We start from the raw sequence: 15,014 nt of genomic DNA, 5'->3' as shown, positions 1-15,014 counted from the left end.
AAAGAAAAAAGAAAATAGAAAAAAAATTGAAAACTGTATCTAATAATTCCAAAAAAAAAAAATCGGAAATAATTAACGATAAAAACCGATTATTTTTTTATTTTGTTTCGTCCAAGAAATCAATGATTTGTAATGTGTCATTAAACTCATAAAAAGAACTCATTGTATAAATACCATTTTAAAAGTAATCAAATAAAAAAGAAACGAAGATAGAAAGGAACGAATAGAAACAACGTTCTTTTTTCTTTTCTTCTTTTTTTTTCTATTTGATAGAAACCCCGTGATATGTGAGTCATGGGATTTGTTGATAAGTAATGTGATCTATCGCGTGTCGTCGGTCACGTACCAACGTACAAGTCCGTTTAGTTAAGAGACCAAATGAAGTCTTAATTGTACGTCCTTCGAAAATTTAGACGTTTAGATATGACGTCAGCAATCAGCTTAGAAAACCTTCCTCGTCGACGCTTAAAAGGAAATGATAAGAAGTACATATATACGAGATCTTTCGTTATTTCTGTTTTTGCTATATATTTCGTTAGTTAGTGCTTGCAAAAGAAGGAAAAAAAAAAAGAAATAATAAGTATTATATATACGTACATGAAAGTGTTACTATGCGATTAAATTTAATATTAAATATATCCAAATATTTTTCAAACATTCTTATCGCTAATTTTGACGTATATTCGTTAAAAAAAAAAAGAGAACAAAACAAAACGCTTTATTCGTTACAACACTCAGTTTGTTTAATTTTACGTAAACGATTACTACAGAAAAAAAAAAAACTACAAAAAACATCTACAAGAAATATAATATTATAACGAAACGATTTAAAAATCTTTAAAAATAATCATGGAATAACATCGAAAGGTGTCTCGATTCTTTTGTATTGAATAACTTTAAAAGATTTTAAGCGTGCATCGCAAAGTACAAGTTTCTATCAATGTTAATTTATGTAAGAAGAAAGAAGAAAGAAAAAGCAATAAATAAATAAATAAATAAATAAATAAATAAAAAACTGAATAATTCGTTGACAATTCGTGAAGTTACAGGTTTTGAAACTGCGAGATTTTGGACCAATCTGTACAATTTCTAGTAAACATAAGTTGAAAGATTAAAAAATAAGAAATACGTAAATCGTCGACGTAAAAAGAAAAAGAATAATTTTATTTACCTTGAACAATGAATTTGGTTCGACGGTCGTATTAGTTACGACGTGATAAGATCTCTTTGATAGCGTCTTGTCATCGTTAGTACTATAATACGAAAGGTCTTTATAAGTAGGCAGAGAAGGAGCTTCCAATCGTCGTCGTTTTACCGTTCGCAGTGGAAAAACGGCCTTCAGATTTGTCCATGAGTATGTTAGAATTTTCTTTGATCAACGTCAGCTATAACTTCGAGAATAAAACGATGGCAAAACACCTGTGGACGATCTATCGATCTTAACGCGGAGAACATGGAACCTCGGACGGAAGTCGAAAGGAAATTTTTTTTTCTAATCGCATCTTCTCGATCTATCAAAATCTAAATTATTCTTTTAGATTCGTTTGCAATTTTTAATATTCATTTTAAATGATTGCTGGAAGATTTTCATTTGATTTTTAATTTGATCGAAGAATAAAAAAAAGAAAAAAGGAACTATACTTAAAACATTTTTACAATCGAATTTTGTAACAAAGCTCGATATAATAAAACTCATTATATAGTTCATATTAAAGTTCACAGGAAGCAATTTAACAATCTTTTTTTGTTTTTGTTTTACAATAATCCGTACTTCTATAGATCAGTTTTTATTATAAAAGTACATAAAAAGTGTATCGTGTTTAACTTATGAAGAGTAACGAGAATGTAATAAATGTAATAAATCAAATTGCAGAAGGAAAAAAAGAAAACATTCGCGACATGATACACGTAAAAAAGAAAAAAAAAAAAGGAAAAGAAAAAGAAAAAGAAAATAGCTTGAAACTGTACAAATCTAATGCGGGGAAATAATTATTAAACGAAAATGATTAAAAAGTAACGATCTCTCTCAATGGAAATCTTTTATCGTCGTAAAACCTTTTAAAGAAGCTTAAAATCAATTGATTTTTAAATGAACGAAATTTAAAAAGCAAAGAAAATAAACGACAATGGTTGTCCCCATTTTATCGAAAAACGGTCGATTCCATTATCGATCAAAAATATGGATTCTATAATTAATTCGGACAAGGACTATTTTCTTAACGAGCCATCATCTTTACGTAACAACAATATACGTCCCCATTTTATGTAACGTTATTCATACTCGGTACTGACCTCGTACACTTACCGACTAACGCGTACCTTTCGTGATTATGCGCTTTACGAGATACGCGTTCCATAAAGACATAAAGAGAGAGACAGACAAAGAAAAGCTAAGAAATTTCTCTTATTCTGTCTCTTTCTTTCTCTTTATCTGTCTTTTTCTCTTTCGCTCCTTCTATAAATAATCTCTATAAATATACTCTATTTTTTTAAAGCATAAAGAGAAAGAGAGAGAGAAAGATTTCTCTTCTTTTCTCTCTCTCTCTCTCTCTCTCTCTCTCTCTCTCTCTCTCTCTCTCTCTATGTTATCAATTTATTTCTTTCTACGATTATTTCTTACTTTCTAGTTTTATTTCCATATTAGACTTTAGCCTATGAAGATTAAAGCATGTTCTATCTTTCTTTCCTTCTCTCTTTCACTGTCGTTCTATAATGATTTTCCTACATTTTTAAAATATGAAGAAAGGAAGAGAGTAAGAGAGATTTATGTTATTCTATTTCTTTATTCGTTCATTTTTTTCTTTCTACAATTACTTTCTAATTTTCCTTCCGTATTAAACTTTAGCCTATGAAGAATAAACAATGTTCTCTCTTTCTTTCCTTCTCTCTCTTTCTATAACTTCTTTCGATTTTTTATAAAACAGAAACACAAAAAGAGAGAGAGAGAGAGCGAAAAAGCAAGAAAATGTCTCATATTTTTTATCTATTTATCTATCTCTTTCTTTTTACTTATATTTTCCAATTTTCTTTTCACATTAAACTTTTGCATATGAAAAATAAATCTTCCTCTCTCTTTCTCTCTCTCTCTCTCATTCTGTTTTTATTTATCTATCCATCCATCCATCTATCTATCTATATATCTATCTATTTCTCTTTATCTATCTTTCTTGATTCCGCTAGTATCCGTCGTTAGTACCGTTAGAAACAGCATAATTGCAAGGTGAAATGACTCGTGTCCCGTCTCTGTGATACAATGTATGTGCCATATACATAGTTGGAGGAAATGTCATTGACGATCTTATCTCGCTCGATTCGCCGTTCAATCTGTTCACCTTCGACACTACCTTCGTATCTTGGACGAAGTATCATCTATCATAATGATTTGTGTCCGTTTACACAGAACGCTAACGACCACATATTAGCTTGGTTGCAATGTTTCATAGATAGGAAATTTCTAAATAGGCCGAGTAAGTACTATCACTATTACTACTACTATTAGTTTCCCACCCCTTCACCCCAATCCTCACGTCAAACAACCCACCCACCCATTCTTCAACCTTCCAAACCCTTCCTCCATCCCTATTGTTCGTTCGTTCGTCGCATTAATGATTCAATTAGCTTCTATGCATCAATGAAACACGTATGAAATATTTGATCGATGATGATTTCTTTCTTGATTTGTTTTTGGAATCATCATTGATATACATTTATGTGTATACTCTGTCTCTCTTTCTCTCTTTCTCTCTCTCTCTGTCTCTTTCTTTCTGTCTCCTTTTCTCTCTCGAGTTTGATAGTTTTCTTTCTTCTTTCTTTCTTTGTTTCTTTTGAAAGCAACTTTGCGACAAAGTTATTTCACTTTTATCTGATAAAATATTTTTATTTCGGTAGTAATGTGCTATATTTAGTAATTTAATAATTTGAATATTCCAAGAACTGATTAATATTTTTCAATGATGGAGATATCGTTTTAAACAGGATTTTGGGATTTATAAGAATAAATGTAGATGCGATCGCTAAATACTTTTCTTATCGTATTTGAAAAGATAAAAATCGTTTAACTGTTTTTAAAGAAAATTAATTGTTTACGTACTTATATACATATCTATTCATCGACATACACGTATATAATGTTAATCGAAAAAATGTTTAATAGAAATATTAAATTTTATTATCCTCATCGTTCATCGTCATCTTCATTAAAAATGTTTATTATGAGTGAGGAGATAATATGTATATACAAGTAAAAAATATAAACTATTTTATCGCCATGTAATAAACACCATATAATACCACCACATAAAAAATCATCGTATCGAGGCAAAAACTTTGATTCGAAAAACACCAGCCTCGTAAATTTAAAAAAATTATGAAAAGTATTAAATTTCATTATCGTCGTCGTTTGGCGTCATCGTGTTTATAAAAAAAAAAAAAATTATTATCATTATTAAACAAAGTATAAAATACATTATAAAAAGAAAAAAGAAAAATGAACGTCCTTCTTTGTCGCGAATAATACTTTTAAAGAATAAAAGTGGAAAAGAAATGTGAAAAAAAAAAGAAAAGATTGATTCGTACGAAATAAAACAATCTTTTTTCTTAACGTAGAATATACAGAAGTCTTTTATCTATGATAAAAAAAGAAGCAAAGAAAAGGAAAAAGAAGAAGAAGAAGAAGACACGATTTAACGTCCCATTAACGAGAAAATTTATTCTGATATTCAAAAAGATGGATGCATATGTATGTATAAATTACGTAAAATTTCGTTGGAGAATTTTAATGAAATAAAAGAAAAATGTTGATTTCGTCGTAAAGTTTCGGGCAAATAACAATCTCTTCTAATGCGACGGAATCGTCATCCGCCTCCCTCATGTTACATAATTACGATTATACAAGAGTCGCATGCGGTCGGATCAGGGCCAACGCGCGATATTACGTAGTAAATAAATATATAATTAGGTTGGCCGCGTCGTGGACTTAATTCAAGGCTCTTCGGTCCATGACATAGAATCTCGATATTCTTGCCTATGTTTTATCGTCAAGATGTTATTATGAAATCGAGGAAGATCGATCCATCTATCTATTTATCTATATATTTATCCATCTATTTATCTATCTATTTATCTATCTACGCTGAAAATCGATCCATCGATCAATTAATAATCGACCAACTCGTTCTCATACAAACACATGTACGTAGATATACACACACACAGATATTATTACGCACTTTGCTAGAGAATGTTAAAAAAATTTTCATGGCAGATTATATAACGTTATCTTATCTTTATGTAATTTTTCTTATTAACATTTCTTGTTTCATTCAAATATTTAAAATGGCATTTATTTAATATGCGTATATACATACATATGTATTTCGCACGTAAAAAGTGTATCTATGCATTTTAATTCGCAGATAATTATTACAAAATTTGCAATAATATATAAATATTTAAAGTGAATATTAATATCTCTTGTTAATAGATGTATTTTATTTATACGTTTATACGTATCGGATATTAAATTTCGAATTATTCATAGTTAAATATTTAAGACGTATATCTTGTGAATAAAAGTATTTTATTAATACATACGCATTAGATATTAAATTTGAAATTACATTCAAATACGTAAGATGCTTATATATATATATATCCTAAAAATATGGATTTCATTTATATGTATATACACCGGGCGTTCATGACGAAGCGTTACAAATTTTTATTTTTATATTTTTAAGAAAATATTATGCAGCCACGATTTGTCAACTTCATTTTTTTTTCTTTTTTTCACATAGAAACTAACACTTTTTATAACGACAAAACATGTACAAAAGAATGAATTTTTCTTTTAAAATCGATATTCATACATATTATATAATACTGTTATTTATTTTATATTATAATGTATATATATATATATATATTATTTCTGTTAAATTATATTATTTATTTAGATAGAAAAAAAAAAATTGAAAACATCCAATGTTATTTATCGAAATGATCGAATATGCGAACATCGGTTTAATACATACCTAGTTCAGAAACAACTCGAAAGAATCCCATAGTGATCCACTATGAGAGAAGCCAGCACAATCTCGTTAAAATTCGTAGCAACGTAGCCGACAAACGAGCGATATTTCAAGCGGCCGTTGATGTTAGAGATCTTCTCATTCGCGGCACGAGCTTTTAAAGCATTGAACGATGGATTCCTTTTAAAATCGCAAAACGACACTCGTTCTTTTCTTTCGAGGCGCCAAGTCACGTCCCGCGAAAGGCGTTGTAGGAACGCGTGTCACAAAGCGAAATTATTTCTCCCCTTCGTGGCACGCGAATCCCAGGATTTTTTACAAATTTGTTTCATTAATTCGAAGAAAAAATGAAAAAGTAAAATTTTTCTCTCTTTCTCTCTCCCTTTCTCTATTTTATTAACATTATTATTATTTTTTATGATTCTTCGTTCGTTCGTTCGTTAGTTCGTTATTTTTCTTTTTTTTTTCTTTTTCTCAAGCCAAAATATCTTTAGATTCACACGTAACGTCATTTTATAATATTAATATCTTGTTATTTATCACAACGAAAAATAAATTCACGCGTTGAAGACAATTTTGGGTATATCAAATAAATTATTATATTATGTAGATACGATTAATTATTTATTCTAGATATTGACGTTCTATTAACTAAAACTATGCAAACATTAAAATATTTATGTCGACTTTCATCGTAATAAATTAATTCATTCGCTTTTTTTTTTCTTTATCTGATTTCTTTAAGGTCTCTGTTTCAAATTAATATAAATAGAGTTAATATTACAATATATATATTATAATTTTAATATTAGAATCATATACGATAATTTTATAAAAATTATTTTATAAAAAATAATATAATGTGTAACATTTACATACTTATTTATAATATACATATATATATATATATGTAAATGTGTATAATAATAAATAAAAGTTATACTATTAATTTAAAATTCCTTCTTTTATATTCCAAAATAAATTTTTTTTTTCCTTATTTCGTCCTATCGAAAGAAGAGAAAGAAGAAAATAAAATATAAAAATAAAATAACAAAACTCCCAGAGAAAAAGAAGAGAATTTATCTGCTGACGTGTTACGACGTACTGCGGATCAATGCGGCAACAAAACAGCGATAAGGAAACCCGTAGAAAAATAACAAGTTGAATGGCCGACTCTTTAAAAATAATTTTAATCTTCTTATCTTTCGTTGGTTAATTTTGATTTGCCGATTAAATCTCGTAACTTATGATATTATCAAAATGACAAATATTATCTTTACGATATTTAAGATATTTAAGATATATTATGGTTTCTATTTAAATATTTTTTTGTATTATTACATTTAAACAACTATACATATATATATAGATATACGTATGTATATACTTGTTTAACTTATATCATTACTTTCATATTTGTATTATATTATCATTTATTATTATTTCATTATTATATATTATCTAATATTTTTATATCGTTATATACTATTTAATATTTTTATATAATGTTATACAAAATTTATATTATTATTAAATAATCCAAATAATACATTAATCGTATATATATTCAGTTCTTTTTATTAAAAAAACTCAGCTTATTGACCAACCCAATACATTTTGTATTTCAATATTGCATCAGAAAAAGAATTCAAATACCATAGAATATTTATGTATATTCTTATATAGAAACAGAGAGGAATAACTTCTCGATCTTTTTGAAAGCAATATAGATATATATAACCATATAAAAATGGTCACATGCATATACACAAAATTCATTTTTATCCATAAATTTCTAGAATATTAGAAAAAAGAGAGAACATTTATGGCATATCTGATAATAAAAGAAAATTTATATATATTATTATTATTGTTAATAATATTTATTATTTAAATTTGCATAACTTAAAAGTTGCATTTATAATACAAAAAAAAAGTTCATTTGATATTTAATATTTACTTTGATATTAACTTAGGATTACCTTGAGAGAGGAAAAGAGATATAGAGAGAAACAAATAACTAAATTAAAATTAGAAAAATATTAAAGCGAATATAATAAAGTACATAACGAATTACTATTATCAAAGTAAACAGAAGGATAAAAAAGAATGTTAAATCGTATAGAAAGGAAAAGAAAAAAAAGAAAAAAAAAACAGAAAAAGAAAACGAAGGACAAACAAAAATCAAGTGCATCGATCGAGCTTAGAATCGTTGCTAATGTAATACTTCGAGAAAGAAAAAGAAAAAAAAAGAAAGAGAGGGAAAGAGAGATAGAGAAAGCGATACAAAAAATAAAAGGAGAAAGAAAGAAAGAAAGAAAGAAAAAAAAGGCAAAGCCAGTAAAAGAAAAAAAAACAAATCACAAAGAAAAAGAGAAAATATGCGGAGGTGATATCTCGTTGGAAGTAAGTCGTCTCGGTCGCTTGGTTAAAATTAAATACCTTAACCAGATTACCTTGCTTGCGAAGTTACGTTTATCTATCCTCTTCCGTAAACGGTGATACCGGAATCACGATGAGAAACAAAGAAAGACGAATCCGTATTCCGCACGATCGAGCGAATCGCGTCATCGTTCTCGGACGTGCTGCTGTGCTTGGCTCGGTTGGCATTTAAAGAAATCGATTCATGGAATAAATGTAAATTTATCGAGAGCGAGTTTAACATCGTCGACGTTATATTTACGCGTTATCCTTTATATATATATATATATATATATATATATATATATATTTCTCTCTCTCTTTTTCTATCTCTTTTTTCTCTCTGTCTTTCTCTCTCTCTCTCTTTCTGTTTCTATCTCAAGTAGATGCTATCGAGAAAAGAAAATGTGACACCCACCCGAACGACATTCCTTTGGCTTTATTTAAAACGCTATTGGTAGCTGTAAACGTTTAATTAATTAGTTAATTAATTAAACAATTAATTAATGAAGCAATTAATTTCTTTAACAAATCCAACACCCCATATAACGCCACGAAAATACCATTCGTTTATTTCAAGTAATTCAACATTGATTTCGATGACGTACGAAATTTCTTTTTTCTTATCTTTTTACTTTTATTTGTTTCTTCTTTCGTTTCACCCTGTATCACTTTTTAATTTACTTCTTTCCATCTTTCTTTCTACTCGTCTATTTTTCTTTTTCTTTTTCTTTCTTTCTTTCTTTCTTTTTTTATTCGAATGGAATCAATCCTTCGATCAAATAAAAAAAAGAAAGAAATAAGTCGTCTTCTAAGAAAATAAGAAAACAAAAAAGACCAGCCATTTTAATTCCACCCCTCCAACCCATTCCCTGTCTCTTCTTAATCCTACGTGAAATCTATAAAATGAAAAAGAAAAAGAATAATACAGAGAATAAATTCCTATTTATTTTTACAAATAGGTAGATTGGTTTATACCTGCTTCGACGAATATAATACCCTGCGTATTTATACATTTACGTTATATCATAGCCGTAAATAACGAATATATCTGCCGTATATATCCCGTATCTATCTTACAAATGATATTAATTAATATCGAAGATCATATTTCTCCTACGTTTATTTATTACCAAAACCCTATAATCTCGTTTCTTTCCAATATCTCTTTTTCTCTACCTATCTTCGTTTCGCAATCATCGCTAACTCCATTTTCTTTCTTACGGAATACATAACAATATACATGACAATAGATTTTATTCGCGATTTAAAACACAGAGAAAAGTCGAAGAAAAATAAAAAGAAAAAGAAAAAGAAGAAGAAGAAGAAGAAGAAGGTAACTAAGTAAATAGCATGCTAGTTTGGCGGAGCCACTGAGAAAGAGAATAAGAGAGAGAGAGAGAGAGAGAGAGAGAGAGAGAGAGAGAGAAACAGAGAAAGCAATGAGAAAAAAAGAATATAATATATGTATACTTGAAAGAGCGTGGGCTTGTGTGGTGTGTAAGAGAGAAAGAGAGAGAGAGAGAGAGAGAGAGAGAGAAAGAGGGAAAGAAAAAGAAAAAGAAAAAGAAAAAGAAAAAGAAAAAGAAAAGGAAAAAGAAAGAAGAAGAAGAAGCAAAAAAAAGGAAGGAAAGAAAGAAAGAAAGAAAGAGACTCCACACGGCTAGTGTGATGGCCAGGAGAGGAGGGTAAAGGAAGGAGGGAGGTGGGCCTTGGGCAGGCTGTCCTTGACTCAGCACAGTTACCCCGGCTCGAAGTGTGACGTCATTCTGCATAACTCGCCTAATTGCATCGTTGCTGCTGCTGCCGCTTGCTGCACTCGCGAGAGTCATCCCCACTCCGTTTTTCTATCCCTCCCTTCCCCAACTCCTCCCTATATCCCCTCTATTCTTTTCTCTCTTTCTCTCTCTCTCTCTCTCTCTCTCTCTCTCTCTCTCTCTGTCTCTCTTTCTCTCTTTCTCTATTCTCCCCACTCGCATCCCAACTCAGCACCACTCCTTCCATTCCTTCTACTATCTTCGTCTCTCTTCTTTCTTCCATTCGATTCAGGATAGCGTTAACCAACCCATCTCCTTCGTTTTCTATTTGTCTCTTTTTTTTTCTCTTTCTCTTTCTCTCGTTCTTGCTTTCTTTCCTTTTCGTCGCAGCCATTTTATTTGAACGTTATGAAAGCATTCGTCGATTCTTAAATTATCAATCAGAATGACGGAAAAAGAGAGAAATTTGTAAATAATACAAATAGCGGTGTAACGATCGTCGTTTCTAATGTTCGAACGAACAAAATGGACATCAAAATTATTCGAATTTTTAATCTCTTTGTTTTTTTTTTCTTTTTGTTTTGTTTTGTTTCTTTTTCGTCTTTTTTCTTCGAGATAACAGCAGCTCGTTATAGAGCAAGTCCGATGTTACGTTATACACTTTGAAAACTATATTTTACATCGTGATTTATTTTATTATAAAAACAATTTCGATTGTAAATATTTCGTATCTTGGAAAATTTATTTTGACTTCTTATATCTCTTCTTCTTTTTTTTTTTTGTTAATAATTTTACTGACGGACTTAGAAAAATTCATCTTACATCATCTTAGATTTATATTATATTAAAAAAAAAGAAAAATGTAAGCAGGTGTACATTTAAAAAAATTTAACATACACTAGTATTTCTTATACCTATTTAAAAACAAACAAACAAAATCTGTTTATACATTTAGAAAAATTTACTTCGCAAAAAAAGAAGAAAGAAAAAAAAGAAAGAAGAAAAACGAAAGCTTCCAAAATATCAATTAATAAATCTGACGAGTTACAAATTTGAGAAGGATCAATTCAAACCTCGACAAGATCTCTAGACTAGAATTATTCGATAAGTTAATAATTTTAAAATAACTCTAAATGAATTTTTTTGCTCTCGATCGACGAGGATATATCGTATCGAGAAAAATGGAGGTCCGACGTTCCTTATCGTTCCTTATCGTGACGAGAAAAGAAATAAAAAGTAAAAAAAAAAAGAGACAAGAAAAAAAGAAAAAAGAAGAGAAGAGAAAAGAAAAGAGAAGAAAGGAAGAAGGTATTGAAGGTGGTGGATAAGACCGAGACAAGCGTAAAATTCATTCTCCTTACGTTCCATCCTTCGTCAAGGTTCAATACGAGCACTGACGTTAAAGGAGACGAGTCGCGACAAAACGATCGTTCGTCTGAACTCGCTTACGTCGTGTCCTGCACATTCGCAATCGGCTATTCGCTCTTTAACGTGCAAGGTAGACGATCTCTTGACACGTGTTCGCACGCGCGAACCGTTTCCACTACGTAAATATCTCTCGCTGAACAAGCGAATTCACAATCTGCCAATTGTGGTTTAAGCAAAACTTTGAAAACGTTCGTGTTTCGAGTTATTTCTTTCTTTAAAAAATAAAAAAAAAAAAAAAAAGGAAATAGCAAAAAAGAATTGACCCCACAAAAAAAAATTTGTGGCAAAGCAAAAGCGTGAATTTTAAATCAATGAGAGTAAAATAAAAATTATGTTATATTAATTTCATGAACGATCGAGTTAATTAAATAATAGACATTATCTCATCGACTAACTTAACGAAATAAAGTTTTATTCCAAGTTATTCGTTTGTTGTTTATATTATAATAGAATCGATTCGTTCTTGATTCATTGATAATTTATAAAATATATAAATGGTCATAAAAATTAATTATAATTTGTTCGATTTCACAACTACACCGTTACGTACTGTTATATATAATATTTATAGGCGAATGTAAGGATAAAAAAAAATATATACTATGATAACACGTATATAACATATAATATAATAAATATACATAATACTTAACGAAAATGCAAATATATAGAAAAAACTAGTATACTATATATGTTGTAATATACTCAAATAATCTATATTATACTACAATAATATTTAACATATATACATATCTGCTTACATATTATAACAAACGATTATGCACACGTATAAAAGACGATAACTATCAAGAAAAAAAAGAACAAAAAAAGAAAACAACTGTCAATTAAATATCGAATCGATATCCAAAAACCGATCCATACTTAACGATATCGAGACAAGTATCATCGACCTTCGTAACTATAAATAACAATTAAAATACTAGATTTCTATAATCGTCGATAGTTGTCTTCGATTATCTCTGAGATCTAGGAGAATGGAACGAAGTATTATACCATATACAACGAGACCCATGAAATGCATAATGATAGGTATGCACGTACGTAACGTGCATACATAGATATACTCTGATATTAGTCGGTGAATCCGGATGAAGTCATCCACAGGTATAAAGCGATATCGGTATTTAACGCGTTAGAAGAGCCGTTGTTCGGAAATGTTAAGTTTCTCTTCGAGAAAAGTTTCTTCTTCTCAGCTCGACCTCGTACGAGTTCGACCCTGGAGAATAGCCTCTTCTCTCTCTCTCTCTCTCTCTTTCTTTTTTATTTACTTATTTATTTATTTATTTTTTATTTCCACCTTTTCCTCCTTCTCTTCATCTTCTTCTCTCTCTCTCTCTCTCTCTCTCTCTCTCTCTCTCTCTCTCTCTCTCCTGCTCGTTTCACTTGAAGAAATTAAAAAAAAAAGAAAAGAAAAAGAAAGATAGCAGCCACGTTGTGTGCAGTATCGCTTGCGAACCTGAATCGATGAAACGATGTGCGTACTCTAACACATGCATTGTACAAGCTCATACATGGATATATTTATATATATACACATTCACGAGTACATAGCATACTACGTGTAATAGTATGAAGGCTTACATGTCGTTAGCGAGGAAAGGCAGCTGAGATCGGAAGAGAGGAGTCATCGACTTGCATTCGGCTTGGCCTTCGGCGATTAGCAAACTCCGCGTCGAGCTCGATCAGGCGGGAGGCAAGTTTCCCTGCTGGATATATGAATGCGATATAAACAACCGAAGCACTTCGTGGCATCTGCTCTCGATCTCGAGGCTCTTTACATAGTATATTCTTCGATGATACATATGTACGTGGGGTACGTGTGTACGTACGAAGGAAAAAAAGAAAAAAATAAGAAAAGAAACTGGAACGAATCGAATCCGAATACAATGGAATGTTATAAATTTTCTTATCGTTTTACAACAATAGGTTGTACGATAGGTCAAACAGCTCGAAAATTTCTTTCGCGAAATTCTTTACTCAACGTAATATTGGAAACTTCGAGTACAGCGGATAGGATTTTACGTTTTATATTTTTTAAGTTTATATACGTAGAAACAATTAGTGCCTGGTTGTATTGGATTTATATAGGGTGTATACCAATGTAACTCGATAATTTTGAATATCTCTTTCTTGTTTTGAATGATAGGAGAAATATGTATTGAGAAATAAAAAAAGAAAAGAATTGTTTGCTACAAAAGGAGATATAGTATGATATGGAAATATATTTTTCTTTTCATGAAAATGATTCTTTGAGATATCAAGGTCGTTGGTTTGTTTCTTTTTGTTCTTTTTTTTTTTTTTAAGCGGTATATTTTCGTTATCATAATGCGATAATTCATAAAACAAACAAATAGGGGGTTTGCAATTATTTTCATTTTTTCTTTTTTGTTAATAAAGTAACACCTCTTTTTAGGTCATGGTTATCATACATTATCATAGTTAATGTTCGATATATAATGCAATTCTTTCCCATATTAACACGTTTTCTAAAACGTTCAATCACAAACTCGTAATACTAGTTTTGTAATATCCATTGTGAAATTGCAGCGAATACTATAATGACGCGTCCTTTTATGTCTTGCACGCTAATAGCTTGTTCAAGGTAAACTTCACCTTTTATTTTACCCCCTAAAAATGTTTTCATTTATATATATGTTTTTTTTATTATTTAATTATATTAAATTTCTATTTATTATGATTTATAGAGTATTTAATAACGATTGTGACTTAAAAGATATATCATTTTGCTATCACATTTTTTATTGAATTTTCGATCGAAAAGTAATTCTTTTTTCGCACAAAATCAAAAATCGTATGCTCTGAAATAGTTTCTTTACTGCATATGTGTCATAAAAAAAAGAAAAAAACAAAGAAGAAACAGAAAAAACAAGTGATCTTGATATCTCATAAACATGGCCTTCAAAAGAAAAAAAAAAGACAGGAAAAGATATGTATCTACGTCATTGTATGTCTCTCTTTAAAAGCAAACAATATTTGTCCTTAAACATATTTCATTATATTATCAGAAGCAATATGAAGACATTCAAGGTATTTAAGTAAAATGGGCCACCCTGTATATTAATACCTTGGCCTCAAATAACGAGCCTGACTCGACATGGTGATCTAATGTCAAAGTATACAATGACGATTTGCATACGTCACAATATTACGTTTGTAGTACTACAGTAATCATATCCGTACAAAAAAAGAGAAAAGAAAAAAAAGAAATAATCTGAAACAAATCATACGTAATACGTCATACATTAAATCATAAGTCAACCTAATTAACTCGAAGATATTTCCTAGCACACAAATAGAAATTCTCGATATTAGTAAAAAAAGAAAAAGAAAAAAGAAA

At 29.7% G+C, this 15,014-nt stretch overlaps 1 protein-coding gene across 6 annotated transcripts in view; it reads right to left on the bottom strand.

Annotated features, from left to right (window-relative positions):
* LOC127069667 (caveolin-3-like) overlaps positions 1-15,014 on the bottom strand; it is a 227,283-nt gene that overhangs the window by 109,391 nt on the left and 102,878 nt on the right. For 5 of the 6 annotated variants that reach the window (XR_007783658.1, XR_007783659.1, XM_051006921.1 and 2 more), the window contains one exon: positions 13,238-13,362. The gene's annotated coding sequence lies outside the window, so the exon portion shown is untranslated. The remainder of the gene's footprint in view (positions 1-13,237; positions 13,363-15,014) is intronic. The other variant, XM_051006923.1, reaches the window with a different exon arrangement.

Source organism: Vespula vulgaris, chromosome 16 (assembly GCF_905475345.1).
Source record: "Vespula vulgaris chromosome 16, iyVesVulg1.1, whole genome shotgun sequence".
NCBI lineage: Eukaryota > Metazoa > Arthropoda > Insecta > Hymenoptera > Vespidae > Vespula > Vespula vulgaris.
This window is presented reverse-complemented; position numbering and strand designations above follow the sequence as displayed.